Consider the following 19878-nt stretch of genomic DNA (forward strand, 5'->3'; position numbering starts at 1 on the left):
TCGGTCAATACTTCTATTGTGTGTGACCCCATAGGTTCTATTCTGACTGGTAGTGAGATATATTGTGATCTCTATCTCAATATCATTGAAAACTCCTTTCAATGGGTTGGAACGATTCCAACTCAACTCATTAGGGTTTATCGATCATCAAGATAATCCCTATGAGTCCCACCATCCACCAGTGACACCTAGCAGCATGTAGTGGCTACCCAGCAGAATGGAATGATGAACCTCTAGGTGCAGTTAACATGTGATACAGTCCTACTATCGTGGATCCCTACAGGACGGAGGTCATGGATAACTCGTCAAACCCCATCGTCTGTCATATGTCAAGATTTATTCGACTTGAGTTTGATAGTGGAAAACTCTTTTTCCACTTTATATTACTGCCCTGGCCAAGGTCTTAGAACTCAGTCTAACAAATCACATAGGATCACTCCTCTTCTATCAAGGTCGATAGATTCCTTATAGGTGCATACCCTACTCCTACAGTGAACCTACTGCAGCCAATCTACACTGCATGGACCCATATGGCTAGAGACCATGTATGTGTGCAGTCAAACTACAATAACCTCACTGTGAGTAGCCGAAGCACCGCAGGTCAAAGGACCAGTCACACTACTGCAACATCAAGCAAGTCACTGACGAGTGGATAGACATCCAAGTGACTTCTTGTCTTGGTAACGCTCAGTACCCTTGTTCTCTAACAAGCACCTACACTATCACTTCAGTGTCCCTACACTGTGGACTCAAGTCTCGTCCATCCAGAAGGAAAGTGATCTGTGCACTGATCGGATCGATCACCGTCCTCGTGATGATCCATTGATCAGGAGCATTTAGAAATTAATCACCAATGATACATGGCTCAAATTCTCAACTCTTGAGAATATGTATCATCATCTTATTAATTTCTTGGACGATTCATAGACACATAAATAATATAAATGAAAAGATGCCTCTTATTTATTCAATAATAAATGGTCAAGTATAAAATTATGTCCCTAGAATTAACAATGTGTCAGCCAGATTGGCTTCTAGGGCATACATCTAACAGAATGCATCTTTTGAGGGGGAGTTTTAGATATTCAGTATCTTATCCTAAAGATACTTTAATTACCTTGAGATGAGTTCTATAAAGGTTGTCTTATCTCAAACCTTGAGTCTTATGAAAATAAGCTGAAACTTATAGAAAATATATTTTTGAGATTGACAATTTTATTGAACATTATCTTCAAATTCTAAACTCTTAAATGGAACTTAATCGCATAAATCTATAACTAGAGGAGAGGAAAAGAATACTAAATGAAAAGTGATCCTAATACTCTCCAATATGTATCATCTGAAATTTAAATCTGAAAATTTTTATGATACACCATTGAGGCGTGTTAGTTGGTTAGTATATCTTATGCATCACTCATGAACCAAATTGCAAATCTTAAGAGCCTCTGATTTAATGAAAAAGGGAGAGAATAATGTGTTAAATTTTCTTGAGTATCTCTTAGAAAATCTATTTTTGAACCTCACTAATGAGTTCTAATTGGCTTGCTCTTTAGAACTTCAATTTTGTGCCAATTCATTATTTTATGTTTCAAATTGTGCTTATTTTCTAAAGAAATAAAAGAAAGTCTTTAAAAGAGCTCTAAGATGTATCAAAAACTGCATAAATTCATATTTTGGTATTTGTGCCCCAATGCTCTTATTATCATAAACGAACTTTGAAGTCATTAAGAATTAATGATCCAACATGATGATATGTTTTTCAAGTATATAAGTTTTGATCTTTTACTCTGAAAATTAATTAAATTGCTCTCATGTTGATAAAATACTTAATAGATTGGGCAAAAGATCTTAAATGAACAAGCTTTCATACTTATTATTGAAGAGAGGGCAGATTTCCATTCGTGTTTTCCTTGAATATCATTTGTGGTACTTCTTGAATTAACTTAAGAAAGATTCCACCTACACTTGATTAGAAAACTATCTGTGGTATCAAATTAGAAAACTTCTTGAAATCACATTCAATGTGTTCTGCTCTGAAATTATCTTAATTGGCTCTGATCTATGCTTCTTAATCTGATTCTAACATTATTGACTTGATTTATATGATTCATATCCTTGCAATAATTTGACATGCAAATCAGAGTACAATAAGAAAAAGAAATATTTGAGTATTCTTATCTTTGTGCTTAATGTTTCACTATCTTTTTGATGTTGTCAAAAAGGGGGAGAAATATCCTAGTATATGCTCATAAATGCTTTATGTTTTGAATTGAATACAAATCAGCTTAAATTGAAATATGTTGATTGTGTTAAGCTGATTAAATCTAAAGCATTATCATGAAGTATGTTTAAATATATATATATGTTTTCTACTTCATGCAACTTAGCTATGTATTACTTCTAGAACACAATATATTTTATATTGCATATACTCCAAGTTTTGTCATCATCAAAAAGGGGGAGACTGATGACCCAAAGATTGATTTAAAGATTGATTTTGATGATCACAAAACCTTGAAGTATGAATACTAATATTTGTGTTGCAATGAGAAAGATATTTATTTTGCAAGGAACATAGCAAGTTGGAAGAACACAAGAAGGCCTCCAAAGCTCTCAAGAAAAGTTGGAAGAAAGCTGCAATTTATTGGCCCAAGTTTCAAGTTCAAAGGATTCAAATTGGAGGAGCAAATTTAAAGGAAAATTCAAAAGAATAGTCTTCGAGTCGACTCTAGAGTAGAACGAGTCGACTCCAGGGTGTAACAGACAGAAAAGTCAGAAAGCGATTTTCGACCCTGAGATTCGAGTCGACTCCTGTGGAACGCGAGTCGACTCCGATGGTTGGCAGGTCGACTCCAAAGAAAGCGAGAGTCGACTCTCAGTGGCACACAAAGAAAAAGTCAGAGAGGAGTTTTCGGACTCTGAGATTCGAGTCGACTCCCGAAATACACGAGTCGACTCCGAGACACCGCGACCCCAAAGAGACAGAAGACCATATTTCGGAGACTGAGAGGCGAGTCGACTCCCAGACAGCTCGAGTCGACTCCAAGGCAGCGCTCCACCAAAAAGACAGAAGGCCAAGTTTCGGAAACTGAGAGCCGAGTCGACTCCAGAGAATTTCGAGTCGACTCCAAGACTGGACGAGCCAAAAGACAGAAGATCGGGAGTTCGGGCTCTGAGCGCCGAGTCGACTCCCAGGATTAACGAGTCGACTCGAGTGGACCAAGTTCAAAAATAGATCCACGGACTCCATGGGATGAGCCGACTCCGAAAATGCCAAGTCAGCTCCAGAAGTTGGCGAGTCGACTCCGGGTCAAGTCGAGTCGACTCCCAGTCGAAGAGGCGACTTTAATTCAAATTTGGAACAGTGGCCGAGTCGTCTCCAGTAAAGCACGAGTCGACTCCTGCAACAGACGAGTCGACTCCTGATCGCGCGAGTCGACTCCGATCCCAACGGTAATATTGTCAGGAAGTGCAGACTGTGTCCAACGGCTCTATTTTTGTCTCTAACGGCTAGATTCTTGTTTCCACGTCATCTAAAGCTATAAAAACAAGAGGAGAGCTAGGGGAGAAGGTATGGAAGTGGGAGAAAACATTTAGTGAAGAGATTTGAAAGAGATTACAAGGAAATCTTCCATAAGCACAAAAAGGGCCATCCAAAGTGAAATAGAGAGAAGAAGAACATCCAAGTGAATCCCAAAGCTTCCTCTCCATCCGTGTGCTGCCTCGGTGATCCTCTACTTCATCCCAAATCAGAAGAGGGTCAAGTAAAGAAGAAGCCGAGCTCCTTCATCTTCAAAACTCGTTTGAGGGCTTCTCTTTACTCTATTTGTTTATATTGTTATATTTGCTTGTTTAAGAAGCTTTGATTTGTTTTAAACCTTTTTTTATCTTGTAACTTGATTCAATCAAGGGATTGAATCAAGGGGTTAAGGTTTGTTGGTGAGCCAAAGGAAAAACCAACGGTGTTAAGGTTTGTTGGTGAGCCAAAGGGAAAACCAACGGTGTTAAGGTTTGTTGGTGAGCCAAAGAGAAAACCAACGGTGTCAGGTTTGTTGGTGAGCCGAGGGTAAAACCAACGTGTAAGGGTTCGATTGTGATCCCCGGAAAACAATCGGGGTGGTTCTAGTCGGTGAGCCTGGGAAAACCGACCGAGTTCGTTGTGCGCTCGTAAAACAACAAGTTGGGTTGTGAGCTTGTAAAACAACCGGCTGTAATCTGTAGGATTATAGTGAAATTCCCAAGAGGTCTTGGGGAGTGGATGTAGGTGCTGGGGTGCACCGAACCACTATATGTTTATTGTGTTTGTAATGCTTCTTGTCATTGTCTAACTTACACTCTTACTCACTTAGATAAATAGCTTGCTTAACTATTGTGTTTGCTTATCCGCGAATTCTTTAGTTGCAAGCATATTCAATCTAGTCACATTCTATACATCAAACAGTTGCTAAGTTTAACTTTCACTGTGCATCTATACAACTTAGCATAATTAATCAAAAACTTTTAGAAGTAGGTTAAAAGTTTTAAAAGACCCAATTCACCCCCCCTCTTGGGTTGTATCTACTGGGCAACAAAAAGGGTACATGGACCCATTACAAATAGGCCATAGTCAATCAGTAGCATATGATCTGCTTGCAATAAGGGTGAAGCCTCACTTCATTTACTAATAGCGATGCTAAACTAACTATCAATCCTTTAACAGTTCAACATAAAAGGATTCCAATGCTCATCTTTCTAGGGTTTGTGATGTTTTTTTTTCCCTTAAATATAGCATGTGATTCCAATCATTTAACTACCATGAATGATTTGGGAAGGACTAAACATTTTTCTTATTATTTTAAAGAAAAATGAAAGAGGAAAGAGGGGTGTGTCCACCATCACGTGGATGGATCTAATTGTGATTACTATTGATTAATGCATGATCTATCCAAGAGAATTGGTAAGTGATGTATTGTCATAAAATTGTTAATTGATAGATGGATTTCTTTCTATACTTCTATATTTTTCATTTTGACATTTTTCAAAAGAAACAAAATGTGGAGGGGTGAGTTTACCCAGAGGCCGAATACAAAGAAGGGAAGTGGAAGTGATGAAAATGTGAGCGATCACGCCTAGATGCTTCTGTGTCATTATATTTTAGATGACCACTTCCAATAGTGGTTTAGGTAACCTTCCTTCACACGAATCACCATTTGGAGCATTTTGAGGTCTATGTGGTGGGTAATTATATGGTGGATTCATGTAAAGGAAGGTGAATCATTCTTTCGTACAAAAAGATGCATCCCCAATATCTTCGAACAATAACAAAGTTTTTAACCTAATCTATACATAATTCATAAATTAGGTTGTAGCCAGTAGGCTACTATAAGATTCAAGGTCAAAGAATTTTTTTTTTAATTTTACTCTTTTTTTTTACTCGGTGTTTACACCATATCTAAACAATTTAGCTGGCGATCAGAAGCAAATGCTATGTAGATCAAGTTGATCAAATCAAAATAAATAAAAATCGTGTAACTCTTGCAAAGTTTAGATAGAATTCAACTGTGAACTTGCACATGGATAGAGATCCAAGCCGAACAGATAGAATTCAACCATAAGATAAAAAACTAAGCTGAATGATAAAATCTTGAGTCAGTTTGATAGAAAACTGAGGCAAATTTACCAATCTTAGATCCCTAAGGATGGAAAACTATTTTGTAGTTCAAATGAACGAAGACAGCCAATACAAACTATGTCAAAATAAGTTAAAGGATGATAAGGCAAGACTATTAGCTTGACAGTTGTAGAATGTTCATATTTATGTATAGCGGAAAGACGGATGGTGACAGTTACTAGAGGCATCAAAGATGGACATCAGACATGAGAAGCAACTATCAGAGTAAATAGTTATTAGATTTAAGAGCGGTTATTATGTATTAGTATAAATAAGTGAAATTATAGTCTATATGGACCCTTCAATAATCAATTCCATCGGTTTATCTTTATATTTACCCTAATCATTTATCCTGCGAGTAAGTGTAACTTATTTTTCTACCGTAGCCTAATGAAACAACCATATCATAGCCCAACACTACACTTCCATCTATTTCTATCTCCTTCGAACACTAGTATAATAGTGGTGAAAGTGATCCTTGAAAGTCCAAGCATCTGAACCTATGCTACTTTTTATCCTTCATTCGATTATATCTTTGTACTAACCCAACGCTGGTGGCATGCTCATATACATATCTCTAAGTCTTGCCCAATAAAGCTTAGCAGGCCATTCTCTACTTTGATTAGCCAAGCTCTCAAGTGATCCTAGGATGGAAAAGGGGGGACCATGAAGGATGGGCGAATATTTGCTGAAATAATTTAATTTTAAAAATTTTAGATGCTTTATCCCTTGCTTCATGTATGTACCATCTTGCGTGCTCATTAAATAAATTTAACTGACATCAAAGACAAAAACACTTATATAAAAATATGTGCATTCACTTTATATATATATATATATATATATATATATATATATATATATATATATATATATATATATATATATATATATATATATATATATATAAAGTTCTCTCAAACATACAATCAAAATGTATCAGCAAAAAATTCTAAAAAAATTAAGTTTTTTTTTAAAAAATAGAAAGATAGAAAATGGATCATTTATTAAAATTATCTAAAATTAAATAAATAGGCTAATTAGCTGAGATCATTGACCATTGCTTATGTACTAGGCTGGTATACAGTGCTGTAGTACAGAAAAAAAAAAATCTAACTTAACTAATTTCTATCAGCGGTGGAAAAATTATTGATAGGATCAGATCGACTAGCTCGGTGGCGGAGCAATCTAACGACAAACTAGCACACACAAAAATAGATAAAAAAGAAACAGGAGGGAAAGAGTTGGACTGATTTGTGGACTTGGTCCAACATAAAAGTTTTACTTAGCAGTGTTCATACATACAAGAAATAATTGGGTAGCCTAGCTCACCACATAAGCATTGGAATTGTGGATTCGCTGGGTAATATTAAAAAAATAAATTACTGGCGTTTCGCGTTTAATTATATTATTTCTTACGGGAATGTAGGAAGAGGGCGCTTAAAATTTCAGTAGCGGAAGGTTAGAGCGACGGTTGGCTTACCGGATTTTTCGGCGATTTGATTCTTGATCGAGGTGAGATTCGCTTCCACTATCCATTTCGAGATATTAGCGGACGAATTCGGTGGCGGGATGGGGTTTTTCCCGTACTGGTGCTTGGATTTCTTCTGCTTGCTGGGGTTTAATTGGATTAAGAATTGTGGAGTGGGATAAACTTGGGTTTTTATTGCATTTTATCGAGGAGTGCGTAATTCGGTGCAGATTTGGGATTTTAGGTAAAGATTGTTGTTTGGGGTTTGTGTTTATGGTGAAGTTGGAGCATCTTTTGAACTGTTTTCTGAATTCATGATTATGTGATAATGTAGTTTCTATGGTCGGTTATTAATTCTAGCGTCCAATTCTATTGCAAGATTGAGTTTTTCTTCTTTTTCATTCGCAATGGATTCAATCTTCATATGCTCAGATATGGGTTAACTTCTTTCTTTTTCTTTCCTTGTATTTTTTTGATTCATATTCTCTGGGATTTTCTTTTTGTTTGGTGTCGGTCTATAATATAAAAATTTCCAGAAAATTTTGATATCAAAGTTCGGACGCTTTATGACTTAATTCTGTTTATACGTTTAGTTTTCCCTATCCATTTATGTAGTTGTCAACTTTTTTAATCTATATTTACTTTTATTTACTTCTTAATCTTAATTTTACTTTTGTCAGTTTTTTATTCAGTTTGAAGTGCTGTTTGTAGTGTGATAAGGCAAATCAAGTGTTCACTGTAGCCCAAGAAAGATAGATGTTGATGTTGTGATTGAGATGGATCGGATAAGGAGCTGGTTGCAGAAATTCAAAAAACAAGGGGATAAGCTGAAGTTTCGGCCCATGAAAAATAAGGAGACAGATGATAGGAAAAATGGGCAGAAACCTCAAATTGATGATGCACCTTCAAACGCCACTCAGCAGAAGGTTGCTGCTGCAAAGCAGTACATCGAAAACCATTACAGGACCCAGATGAAGAGCTTGCAAGGACGGAAGGAGAGGTAAATATTCTATTTTTATTTTGCTTTCAAAATGTGTTCTTGGCAACAATAGTTCAACAATTACTAAATTGGAAAGGTTGAGAGCCGTCTGAGAAGTAAATTTGAACTACCCATCAAGTGATAGTAAATAAACTAACCTACTGTGAGGTGTCGACTAGATGGATCACTATATATGATTGGAACATTATGTGTTAGGCCTTATTTGGCAGAGCTTTTGGAGGGCCATCATTTTAGATAGAATAAGGGTGTTTGGTAAAAAAAATGAAAATCATTTTAGTTTTGTCAGAAAGCTAAAACTTCTTTTTGGAAGAAGCTATTTTGGAGCTTCTCCGAATCGGAAAACTGTTTTGAATTCTTAATTTTTTTTGACCAAAATATCCATAATAAAATATAATAATTACAGAAAATAATAATAATATATAATGATAATAATTATAATTTTTTATATCTTTATTATTATATTATACTATAAATATAATATTATAATAATAATATATTATACTATAAATATAATGTTATTATATTATACATTGTATATTACATTGATATATTATGTTATATAATATCAAATTATGTTACATTATTATGCTATAGTATACAATATTATATTACTATATTATAAAAATAATATATTACATTACAGTAATATTATACTATATTATATATTTATGTATTAATACATATTATGTTTTATTATGTTCTGTTAGATAATACTATGCAATGCCCTTTATGGTCATTTTGTCATACCAAAAGTACTTTATCAATTTGTTTACCAGACACATATTAAAGTCTCATAGCATTTTAGAAATGTAGTTACCAACTAGCAAATAACCTTTTATAAAAGCTCTACTTCCGAAATCTCTACTGCCAACAACTCTGCCAAACGAGGCCTTAGATTATTGCATACTTTAATATGCATTGATCCCCCTAACACCAACCAAGCATATAACATGATGATGTTTGCTGAAATGCTGCATTTATTATCTTTCTACACATTATCACTGATTTCGTACAGGTTTCCTATGCATTTAATGTTGTTACAATCCTTCGCTACAAAAGAACTTTAGATCTATCTAGAATTAAATTTTGTCTGTAGCATCTCTATAAAGAGAGCAGTGTTGGACTGCTGTCGTTCCCTCGAAATCATTCGTAGGATATTCCTTGGTTACGTTGAATGTCGGTTTAGATGTGCATATTTCTCAATTTTGCACTTGCAGAGAATGTGAAACCAATTACATATGGATTATTATCCACAACCCTATCGACTTGAGTACAGCGTGGGTCCATGATTGGATTTATAGTGGGAATAAGAATTTGATTTTTCATGTCATGATGTTAGATGCCAGCTAATCCCCACTAGTATTGTCTTAGAATGGGGACCAATAAATTCATAAATTTTGCAAATCTTATCTACGAACAGCGACATCAAAAAGGAGAAAATGTTTTATGTGGAAGAGAAATGACTGCTCCTTTTACAGGTTCTCTCCAGCACTAAAATGACTCTAACACAGACTAATTAGGTTTTAGGTCTAGGATATTTACCAAGCCTAACCTTCTCCTTTATGTCATGCTGATCAGAATCTTAAATTGCCAGATACCGCCTCTGTAAATTCTAGGTCTTGAGAGAAGTGGGTAGATCAAGCTGGAGGCAGATCAGGTTAAAATTTGCTGTATACGTCCCACCTGCATTGATTGGCTTGGTTTAGAGTTATGCTGGAGAACAGGCCATATTACCATGAAATGTACATATAACATTTAAAATGAATATATTGATATTTCAATTACTGCCTTTCGGGTTGCTTAAAAGTGAGCTTATTTTTTTAGTACAAACCTCCTTGTTCTTCCTTGTTTATGTTTTGTTTCTATTAAAATTATTGTTGATGTTAGGCGACAGATCTTGGAGAGGAAGCTTGCTGATGCTGATGTTTCTGAAGAGGAGCAAAACAACCTCATAAAGAACTTAGAGAGAAAAGAAACTGAATACATGCGCCTTCAAAGGTATAAAGTGGGAGTCGATGATTTTGAACTGCTGACAATTATCGGGAGGGGTGCATTTGGGGAGGTTGGTGTCCATTCCTGTTTTCTTCTTTTTTACATTGTAATTAAACAGAACTTTTAGCAACATGTTCCGAGTCTGACTTCATAATGCCCATTCTGTATATTGCATGTCATGAAGACTTGTAAAAGTACTCCAAAAGCTTTTACAATTTCCTTGTACTGAAACTCATGCTGGATTATCAAATTGATAAATTGTTTAAGTTGTTTTCTGCCACTGGATGGCTTGATCTTCTGATGAGGGTTCTTATGTTGATACTTTTAATGAGCAAATCAAGGTTTAGATATGGTCGGCCAGCATGGAATCTAACCATCCCTGAGAATCAGGAAGGCGGGGGTTGGGGTGGGGGATGGGTGGAGTAATGGAATAGGGCATCTACTGTCCCAAGGTTTTGGTACACTAGGCATCCCACTCATGGACAAACCAGGACAGCTCTGTCCCTTGGTATTTAAAACCTTGGATCAAATCCTTAGATTTGTCCTATGTGAGTTTGTGTAATGACTTCTGCTTGACAATTTGCCATGATATTATAAATGCTTTCTTGATATATTCTTATACAAAGCTATCTAGTTTTCTTAGTCATCAGTTTTGCTCATTCACTTTGACATTAATATCATATTGTCTCTTTTCATAATGCTGATTTATTCTTCTCTTTCAATTTTCAATAGAGCTGGTACATTGTGCATAGAATACACATGAGTGACATGTCAGTCTTTGTACTCTGATGTGTGGACATTGCTTGCTATGATGGAATCGTGTTATTGTTTCAGTTTGGTGTTCTTGGAATACTGTACTACATTTTTTATTCCATGTTGCAGCAGCATTATTGCTTGTGTTTTATAGGATTATGTTTAATTTTTTGTTGATATTATTTTATTGTTTGGTTATTTTCAAGTATAAAATCATTTGCTGGTTTATGTTGGTTTTGAGAATATTGACTCAGCTGATTTATGGAATAAGTTGGACCTAGTTTGTTTTTTTGTGTGTGCGCGCATGAGAGAGAGAGAGAGAGAGAGAGAGAGAGAGAGAAGCATTCGAACAATAACAAAAGTGGGATATGGATATGTGAATGAAATTCTTCATTCCTGGCAGGAATAATTGTGGGGTTGAGGGTATTTTTGTCTGTGCAAAAAGAGCAGGGAAAAAAAGAGGGTCTTATTCCAGGTATAACACTATCCTTATCCTATTGGAATAGGCATGTTTGACCAGAATGGTATTTCCTCCCTTATTCTTTTTTCTATAAACCTGATAAGGCATATTCCAAGCGTCATTCGTGCTTTATTTCCAAACAAACACTGCCTAGAAGAGAATCACAAGGTGCAGTTCTCCTTGTGGACTATCCTTTGGTTCAGTCTGGACATTTTTTGACTCTCTTTTGTACTGATTCTGGAAATTTGTCTATGCAATTAAAAGGATATAAATTTTCAGGCTGAAGAAGTAAAACTGAATTTGTTTGTTTGTTTTTTTCAAGTTTATATGTTAAGTAGCTTCAACAAACTTTTCAACTTACTGACTTTTTGTTTATGCATTTGCCACTATGCAGGTGAGGCTTTGTAGAGAGAAGACCACCAGGCAAGTGTATGCAATGAAGATACTAAAAAAATCTGAAATGCTTCATAAAGACCAGGTATCATTACAAGCTCCTTATTCTTTTAGATATTGGTTATGTGGTGTGGATAATGTGCTGTCTGCCTGCATCCTCACCCCGATACCCTCCCTCTCCTGCTTTTAGGTGGAGCATGTAAAAGCGGAAAGAAATCTTCTCGCAGAGGTTGATAGTCCTTGCATTGTCAAACTATATTGCTCCTTTCAGGATCAAGAATTTTTATATCTTATCATGGAATACCTTCCTGGTGGAGACATGATGACTTTACTTATGCGCAAGGATATATTGACAGAAGATGAGGCCAGGTTTTATGTTGGGCAGACTGTGTTAGCTATAGAATCTATTCACAAACACAACTATATTCATAGGTACGTGTTTTGTATTTTATTTATTTATTTTCCCATTGATTGGTACATACAGGGCTTTATTGGCTTCTATGACATCATTTGTGTTAACTGAATATTTCTTACTGAATAGGGACATCAAACCTGACAATTTATTGCTAGATCGAAATGGCCATGTCAAACTATCAGATTTTGGGTTGTGTAAACCTTTAGACCGTACTAGTTTTCCTAATCTTAGTGATCCTGACGATATGATTGGGAAAAATATCAACCCTTTATTGGAAAGTAAGGAGCGGTTAAACTCCTACCCTGCACCCAGGCGTACACAACAGGAACAGCTACTACACTGGCAGAAGAATAGGCGAATGTTGGTAAGTCATGTGTCCTCCTGATGTATCCTTGATTATCCTGTGTGCCACTCTGCATGTTTTTGGTTCTAAATGTTGAACTTCAGCATACATGCCAGGTAGGCCTTACAATTACGCAAAAACTACTAAAGAGCCTTACTTCTTTTGGAAGATGCCCTCTAGTACATGCCAAGGGAAATGATTTAACAGAATTTTGCTGCTGCTCTTTTGCATGTGACATATAATTTGTTTAATGTAACTTTCTAGCTTTGCTATTAAAAGTGACCTAGTCTGCAATTTGTGAAATATAGCACTCAATTTCCAGTGTGAGAGTCATGGCTTGGTATTTTAGAAGTAAAAGAAAGAAAATTGCATATTCGATTCATTGTATTTTATTCTTTTGAAGAATACTATTCTTTTGAAGGGTATGCATATTATCCTCACTTTCATGTTTTTCTGTTGTTAGTTATGCTTAGGTTGTAGTGGTACTTATAGGGTACATCTTGCTTCGTGTTTTGTTATATAAAGACAAATTTAATTGTGTTTCAATGTTCACTGACATGCTTTGTAAGTTCAGGCTTATTCAACTGTCGGTACCCCTGATTATATTGCTCCAGAAGTTTTACTGAAGAAAGGATATGGCATGGAGTGTGATTGGTAAAGTCTAAGGACTAATTTTCACTCAGCCCATTTCAATTTCCTGACTTTTGGAATTTTCAGGTGGTCACTTGGAGCAATCATGTATGAGATGCTTGTTGGTTACCCACCATTTTATTCTGAAAAGCAAATGTTGACCTGTAGGAAGGTATATAATTTGCAAATTATTTTTTTTTTGGGTTCTTCTAAAATATAGAATAGTTTTTCTAGTAAAAGAATATAGCATATTTAGGATTATTGATGTATGATGATTCTACAAGTTAATTTTATTTTCATCTCACTTATGAATATTTTTTTACATAATGTCATAGATTCTTGTTGTATTTAGTTGCATATAGTACGTAAGCTGCCATTCAGCATGTGGGAAATGTTATAAAGCCTGCGGTAATTAAATATTGTCGGTTCTCCCAGATTAGTGGGTTGGGATATCTCAAGCATGGTCCTTCATGGCAGCTCTGCAAGGAGGCTGAGATTAGAGATGGATTTTAAAATAGGGAGTGACATGAGGACCGTTGCAAGCAATTGATGCAAGGGCTGGTGTTAGGTGAAGTGAGGAGACCTAAATAGATGAAGAGGACTTGAGGGAGGTTTAAAAATGTTGAGAAGGTATTGCTGTAAGGCATGGAGCAGTAATTGTCAGTAATATAATTTTCTGGCTTATGCCAGTTGTGGAGTGATTGATTATACCCCTATTTGATTTTGATGAGCTCAAAGCATTTGAGTATATTTCATGTTGTACTAATGAATTCAATCTAGTATTTCAGGCGAATATATGTGAATTTATGTTTAAGTGCGTCGAGCCTTGGTTCAAAGTAATTTAGCTAAGTGTTGAACTCAATTGAACCAAAGTCTGAAGCTCGAGTCGACTCCGAAAGATTGCGAGTCGACTCTAAGTGTTTCAGAGGTTCTGGCACAAGCTCGAGTCGACTCCGGTACACTACGAGTCGACTCCGACTGAGAACAGACAGAAGGACAGAAAGATGAATTTCAGACCCTGTCACCGAGACGACTTCGAAGATTTCGAGTCGACTCTGATGCTTGCCGAGTCGACTCCCGACAGTTCCGAGTCGACTCCAAGGAGTAACAGACAGAAAGACAGAGCGATGGGTTTTAAACCCTGTTACCGAGTCAACTCCAGAAGGATGCGAGTCGACTCCGACGTTTGACAAGTCAACTCCTAATTATGCCCGAGTCGACTCTCAGAGGAAAGCAGACTGAAAGGCAGAGAACCAACCTCAGTAACCCTGTGAACGAGTCGACTCCAGGAATTCCAGAGTCGACCCCCAAGTCAGCCGAGTCGACCCCAACAGAGTGCGACTCGACTCCGAGGCAGTTCAGATCAACAGACAGAGGATCGGCTTTTCGGACTCTGAGAGCCGAGTCGACTTCAAGAGAACCCGAGTCGACTCTGGAACCCAGAGAAATGGATTTCTGGAACCCTGAGAACGAGCCGTATCCAAAAGTGCCGAGTCATCTCCAGATATTGGCGAGTCGACTCCAGGTTTGGTCCGAGTCGACTCCAGGACGAGACAACAATTTAATTCAAATCCTGAACAGTGGGCGAGTCGTCTCCAGTGAAGCATGAGTCGACTCCAACAACAGCCGAGTTGACTCCAGATCGAGCGAGTCGACTCCGACCCCAACGGATACATTGTCAGGATGTGCAGACTGTACAGAACGGCTACAAATCAGTGTCAACGGCTATTTTCCGTAGGAAACAGTTTAAATAGCCAGAGTAAACAGTAGTAGATAGGGATTGAGCTATTCCATTGTGGGCATTAAAGCTTTTCAACCACCAAGATCCCCTAGAGAGAAAATACAAGCAAAAGAAGGAAGAAGTGCATTCAACTCAACCCAACAAGTACTTCCTTCGCAATTAAGGCTCTACTACTGTCATTCAATCTTCTGTGCATTCAAGAGGAGACTTAGAAATCGAGAAGCCCCTACTTCTCCTTCTGAAATCTGTTTGAGGGCTTCTAACCTTTCTCTATTAATATTGTTCACATTTGCTTTATAGAAGCTTTCCTTGTGATTTTTCCAAACTGTTTTTCTTACTTAATTCAATCAGGGGATTAAATCAAGGGTGGTAAGGTTTGTTGGTGAGCCAAAGTTAAAACCAACGGTGTAAGGGTTTGATTGTGATCCCGGAAAAACAATCGGGTGGTTCTAGTCGGTGAGCCTGTAAAAACCGACCGAGTTCATTGTGATGTCGCGAAAACAACAAGTTGGGTTGTGAACTTGTAAAACAACCGGCTGTAATCCTAGGGATTATAGTGAACTCCCAAGTGCGGCTTGGGGAGTGGACGTAGGAGCAAAAGTTGGCTCCGAACCACTATAAAGTCTCTTGTGTTTGTATTGATTAATTGTCTCTTCCACTCTCTCCATTCACTACATCTAGTAATCTATTTAACCTGCTTGCAATAGATTTAATTAATTACTCATTAAGTTTTAATTTGTCAATAATTAATTAAAACCCAATTCACCCCCCCCCCCCCCTCTTGGGTTGTCTCCTTGGGCAACACCAGTGCCTTTCTTTCTTTATCAATTTTTTTGCATTTTTCCTTTTTTTTTAGAGGGAGGGGTCTGAATGAGGGATCAATTATTTTAAATTTAATGGAACAACTTTTAACGTAAATTTGACTGACCTGCATGTTTGAAGAATACTAATCTGCAATCAAATGATTTACTATCAGTATATAGAGATGAGGTTGCATGTTTTTGTGTGGATGCTTACACAGCTTATGTTTTGCAGATTGTGAACTGGAAAACTCACTTAAAATTTCCTGAAGAGGCAAAGCTTTCACCAGAAGCTAAAGATCTCATCCACAAACTGCTGTGCAATGTAGAGCAGAGACTTGGAACAAGAGGAGCCCATGAAATAAAGGTCTTGTTCTAGTTGAGATGTTATCTATTTTGTTTTCCTGTAATCTGTCAGGTGGAATATTGATATTGATACCCTGGCAACTTTAGGCGCATCCATGGTTTAAAGGCATTCAGTGGGACAGATTATATCAGATGGAGGCTGCTTTTGTACCTGAGGTTATTGATGAGTTGGATACTCATAACTTTGAGAAGTTTGAGGAGGTAAGACATTCTGATTCTGGCTGAGTCAACTTTTTTGTTATGCCATGTAGCACCAACCATGCAAGAACAAATCTACACGAGAAAATTGAAGTGCCTCCTAACATATCATTTGAGTTGGGAATGCTCTCTCTACTATACCTTGGGAATCTTATATTCAATATGTTTATACTTTGCCTCAAATTTTGACTAGGATGATATTTTTTTCCTATGTTATATTATTTTGATTTGTTTCCCTTTTTGTAGTAACTCTTGCTTTTAGTTTGATGTTTGACCACTGCTGCCATGGTAGAGTTTCTTCTTCTTTTCTATAACTAAAAGGGAGAGATGTTTGATCTCTTTCAACCTCATTTGTCTTTGGATTCTAAAGATACACATATAATTTTTAAACCTTATCAGTTATGTAGCATACTATCACAGACTGATATTGATTCATGTTTAAGTTATGCATAAGTGATAACATTTGTCTGAAGGACCTTTGAATGATGAAACAATAGTAGCTTGTAATATTCATATGGTTTACCAATTTCACCACATATTGTCCTCTAGAACAAAAAAGAAAGAAAAACTTCAGAATTAGGAGTTTCATTTGCCATTCTTTGCATTTAAATATGAGCAACATATGTTGGGCTGCTTCAGTTCTTTAGCAGTCATCTCACTATCTAGATTTTCAATGGTTGCCTGCTTTCTAATTGTTCAAATGCATATGGCTTCAAACCATTTCATATATTGTGGATGCAATTAAGAAGATTTATGATGGAGCATATTGCTCATATTTATTCCTTCCATCCATTTTTTGTTTCTTAAGCATTTAAGAATTTAACTGCGTACCTTCAAGGACAGTATATGTGAGTTTTGCACTTGAACAGTATTAATTAAAAATTATACTGATGCAGTCTGCAACTCCGATTCAAACTTCATCGAAGTCTGGTCCTTGGAGAAAGGTATAGTTGGATTCTTCATCCTTACCGTCAGTCTATTTTTCTGATTAATCTGATACCAGTTTTCTATTTAAACACTGGTTCGGCAATTATTTGTGAGCAACATCATGAGATTATATTCATGAAAACTGATTGTTTGTAGATTTTCTTCTAGCAGGCCTGGTCATCTTTAATTGACCAGAATATGCTTAGCATGATTGTCACTTGGTTTAATTGATAATTCTTACTATGTTAGGCAGCTTATTGCTGCAGGCAGTGACACTATCTTTGCATTTTTAAAGTCGTTTATCTTTAGTATCACCAATTCCTTAGATGATCCATTTGAGAGTCAGCAGTATGGCATATTCTGCCTTTTGATACTATTAAGAAAATTCAATGCTCTTTTATCCCATTTCTTTGAGAAAATTGAATGATCTTAGATGTCTGAGCTCATTGAATTCTCTCTTTAACATGTACAAGGTTGTCATTTAGTAATGATCATAATGGCATCAAGAGTGCAATTTAATATGTTATGTTTCAAAAGTTGCTATGGGACGTTCCTTAAGTTCTTAAGTATGCAAACAACATAGTGAGATGTTTATGACAATCAAGGTAAGTTGTAGCCTCATTTTGCCTTTACCTTTTCTTCTCTTGATATAAAGAATCATTTGGCTGTGTATTGCTATGCATCTTAGAGTGAATTGTATTCTTTAAGTTTTCGGGTCAAATTATTATAATCATGAAATATTTGTTTGTCATAAGATTCAATTTTAAATCATACGATTCAAATAACTTTTACAGAAAATGCAGAGAAGTTTGGGTATCTGTAAATCATCTACTTTTTAAACAACTTCTGCTTAAGAATAAAAACTTGTTTTTTTGAAGGATTTTAAATATGAATATGCTGATCTTGACTCTGAGTCATTTCAGGTTTGCCATTATCAAACAAAAAATGTGAAATTAGCATATACCATTCAATAATAACAAGAACTACTATCAATAAACTTTTTGTTATGAAAAGTTAAGGTCAGGTCAGAGATGAGCTTATCTCAAGAAGAGTCACAAAATGCATGAGCGCATGTACGTATATATATATGTGTATATTGTTCTTTTCCTTTTTTTTTTTCAATTTTAAGACAAACAAGCTTTGTTGCAATATTTGTTGAGGAAGCTGTTATGGCCTTCCTTAACAACTGAATCTGCTTGTACTATTTGTGGAAAGACATTATGTATTATCTATTCACCATGCTCTATGAACTGATAAAGAAGTCCCTTGTCCAGAAATAATTTCTTTAACAAAATTTTTCTGCTCATATATGACTGTATATTTGTTTCATCAAATCGACATATATTGGCTCAGGCTGCTAGTATGGATAGTTCTGAGCTCTTAATTCAATTCAATGATACTTCATAGTAATCCAAATTTGTTATTTAGTTATCCAACTGCAATAAATAATTACTTTGTATAATTTGCAGAAGCTTTCATCCAAAGATGTGAACTTTGTGGGTTATACTTACAAGAACTTTGAAATTGTTAATGACCACGATGCACCAGGCATTGGTAGTCCCTCATCCTCTTCTCCCATTGTCATTTGTATGCCCCCGCACAAACACACACACATGTACGCTAGTTCCAAGCTTTCAACAATTACTTCTCAATCTTATCACTGCAGTGGGTGAACCTTGCATAAAAGACCTACTCGATTATTGATTTTGCAGAAAAAGTCAGATTTTTTTTTTTGTGGAATGATGATATACAGTTAGGTGTTCCTGGACAATTTTGCCCTTAGTCCTAAGTATGAGTAGGCAGTACACACATTTATTGAATGTCTGATACACATTTATTGAATGTTTCATTCACATTTTGGATATCTGACACACGTTTATTTGGACTATTTCCTAGACCTAGGGAAAAAATTGTCCACGGACACCTAAATGTGTATCATTTTGCAGAAAAAATCCAACCTTCTCTTGCAAAATTGATAATTAAATAGATTTTTATTGCAAAATCTACTTGCCTTGGCATTTTCACATACAACATTGTATGTGTGCAGTGGAGCTGAAGAAAAAGAACAAGCCAAAGAGGCCATCAATCAAGACCTTGTTTGGTAGTGATCTACGACCATTCAAATTGGTGCAGTTCATATCCATTAATTTGCATTATGAGACCTATTTTGTTGCATCTTGCAGACACAACATCTACAACAGGCCAGCCTGTTCTGGGAAGCTTTCTCAACCTTCTGCCTCCACAATTGGAGGTCTCTGAAAGCCCTGAACCCCCGCCTAACTCCAATAGATCCTGATCATATTAACCTCGATCTCAACCTAGATAACAAATGGAGCTTCACAAGTAACCGTTCATAGATGAAGCAAACTAAAAATCGAAAAGGTTTCCTTACAAACTGTTACATTCTGTTATTTTCTTCACTGAGTTTATCTCAAATATCAGACCATCCACCCCTCTCCCACCACCCCACACAAAAGCTGGGTGAAGAGGTATGGGCTTTTGGTCAGGTATGGGCTTTTGGTCCTCTGCTGTAAAGCTCTGCTTGCTACTTCCAAGATTTTGGATTCTGATTTTCTAATCCTCATACAGACATGAAGCAATGTCAGTTCCTTTATTCTAAAGCATTACAAATGAAACAAAGTTGTGTATATATTGCGGCATTCATGCTTGTAAATCCCAGTAGTAGGTCATAACGCTGTGAACTTTTCACATACAGAATGTGTAGCTTTTTGTTCGGTC

At 36.4% G+C, this 19878-nt stretch overlaps 1 pseudogene across 1 annotated transcript; it reads left to right on the forward strand.

Moving 5' to 3' along the window:
• The first annotated feature begins 6985 nt into the window (after positions 1–6985).
• On the forward strand, positions 6986–18787 carry LOC120103742 (uncharacterized; annotated as a pseudogene). The gene is made up of 12 exons (XR_015973081.2): positions 6986–7165; positions 7814–8121; positions 10009–10183; positions 11721–11804; positions 11910–12151; positions 12261–12498; positions 13052–13131; positions 13195–13279; positions 15884–16015; positions 16102–16215; positions 17109–17156; positions 18609–18787. The product of XR_015973081.2 is annotated as an uncharacterized LOC120103742 (transcript).
• Positions 18788–19878: the final 1091 nt, after the last annotated feature.

Source organism: Phoenix dactylifera, chromosome 14, assembly GCF_051530095.1.
Source record: "Phoenix dactylifera cultivar Ajwa chromosome 14, Ajwa_hap1_PhDact_Kaust_v1.1, whole genome shotgun sequence".
In the NCBI taxonomy this organism is placed as follows: domain Eukaryota; kingdom Viridiplantae; phylum Streptophyta; class Magnoliopsida; order Arecales; family Arecaceae; genus Phoenix; species Phoenix dactylifera.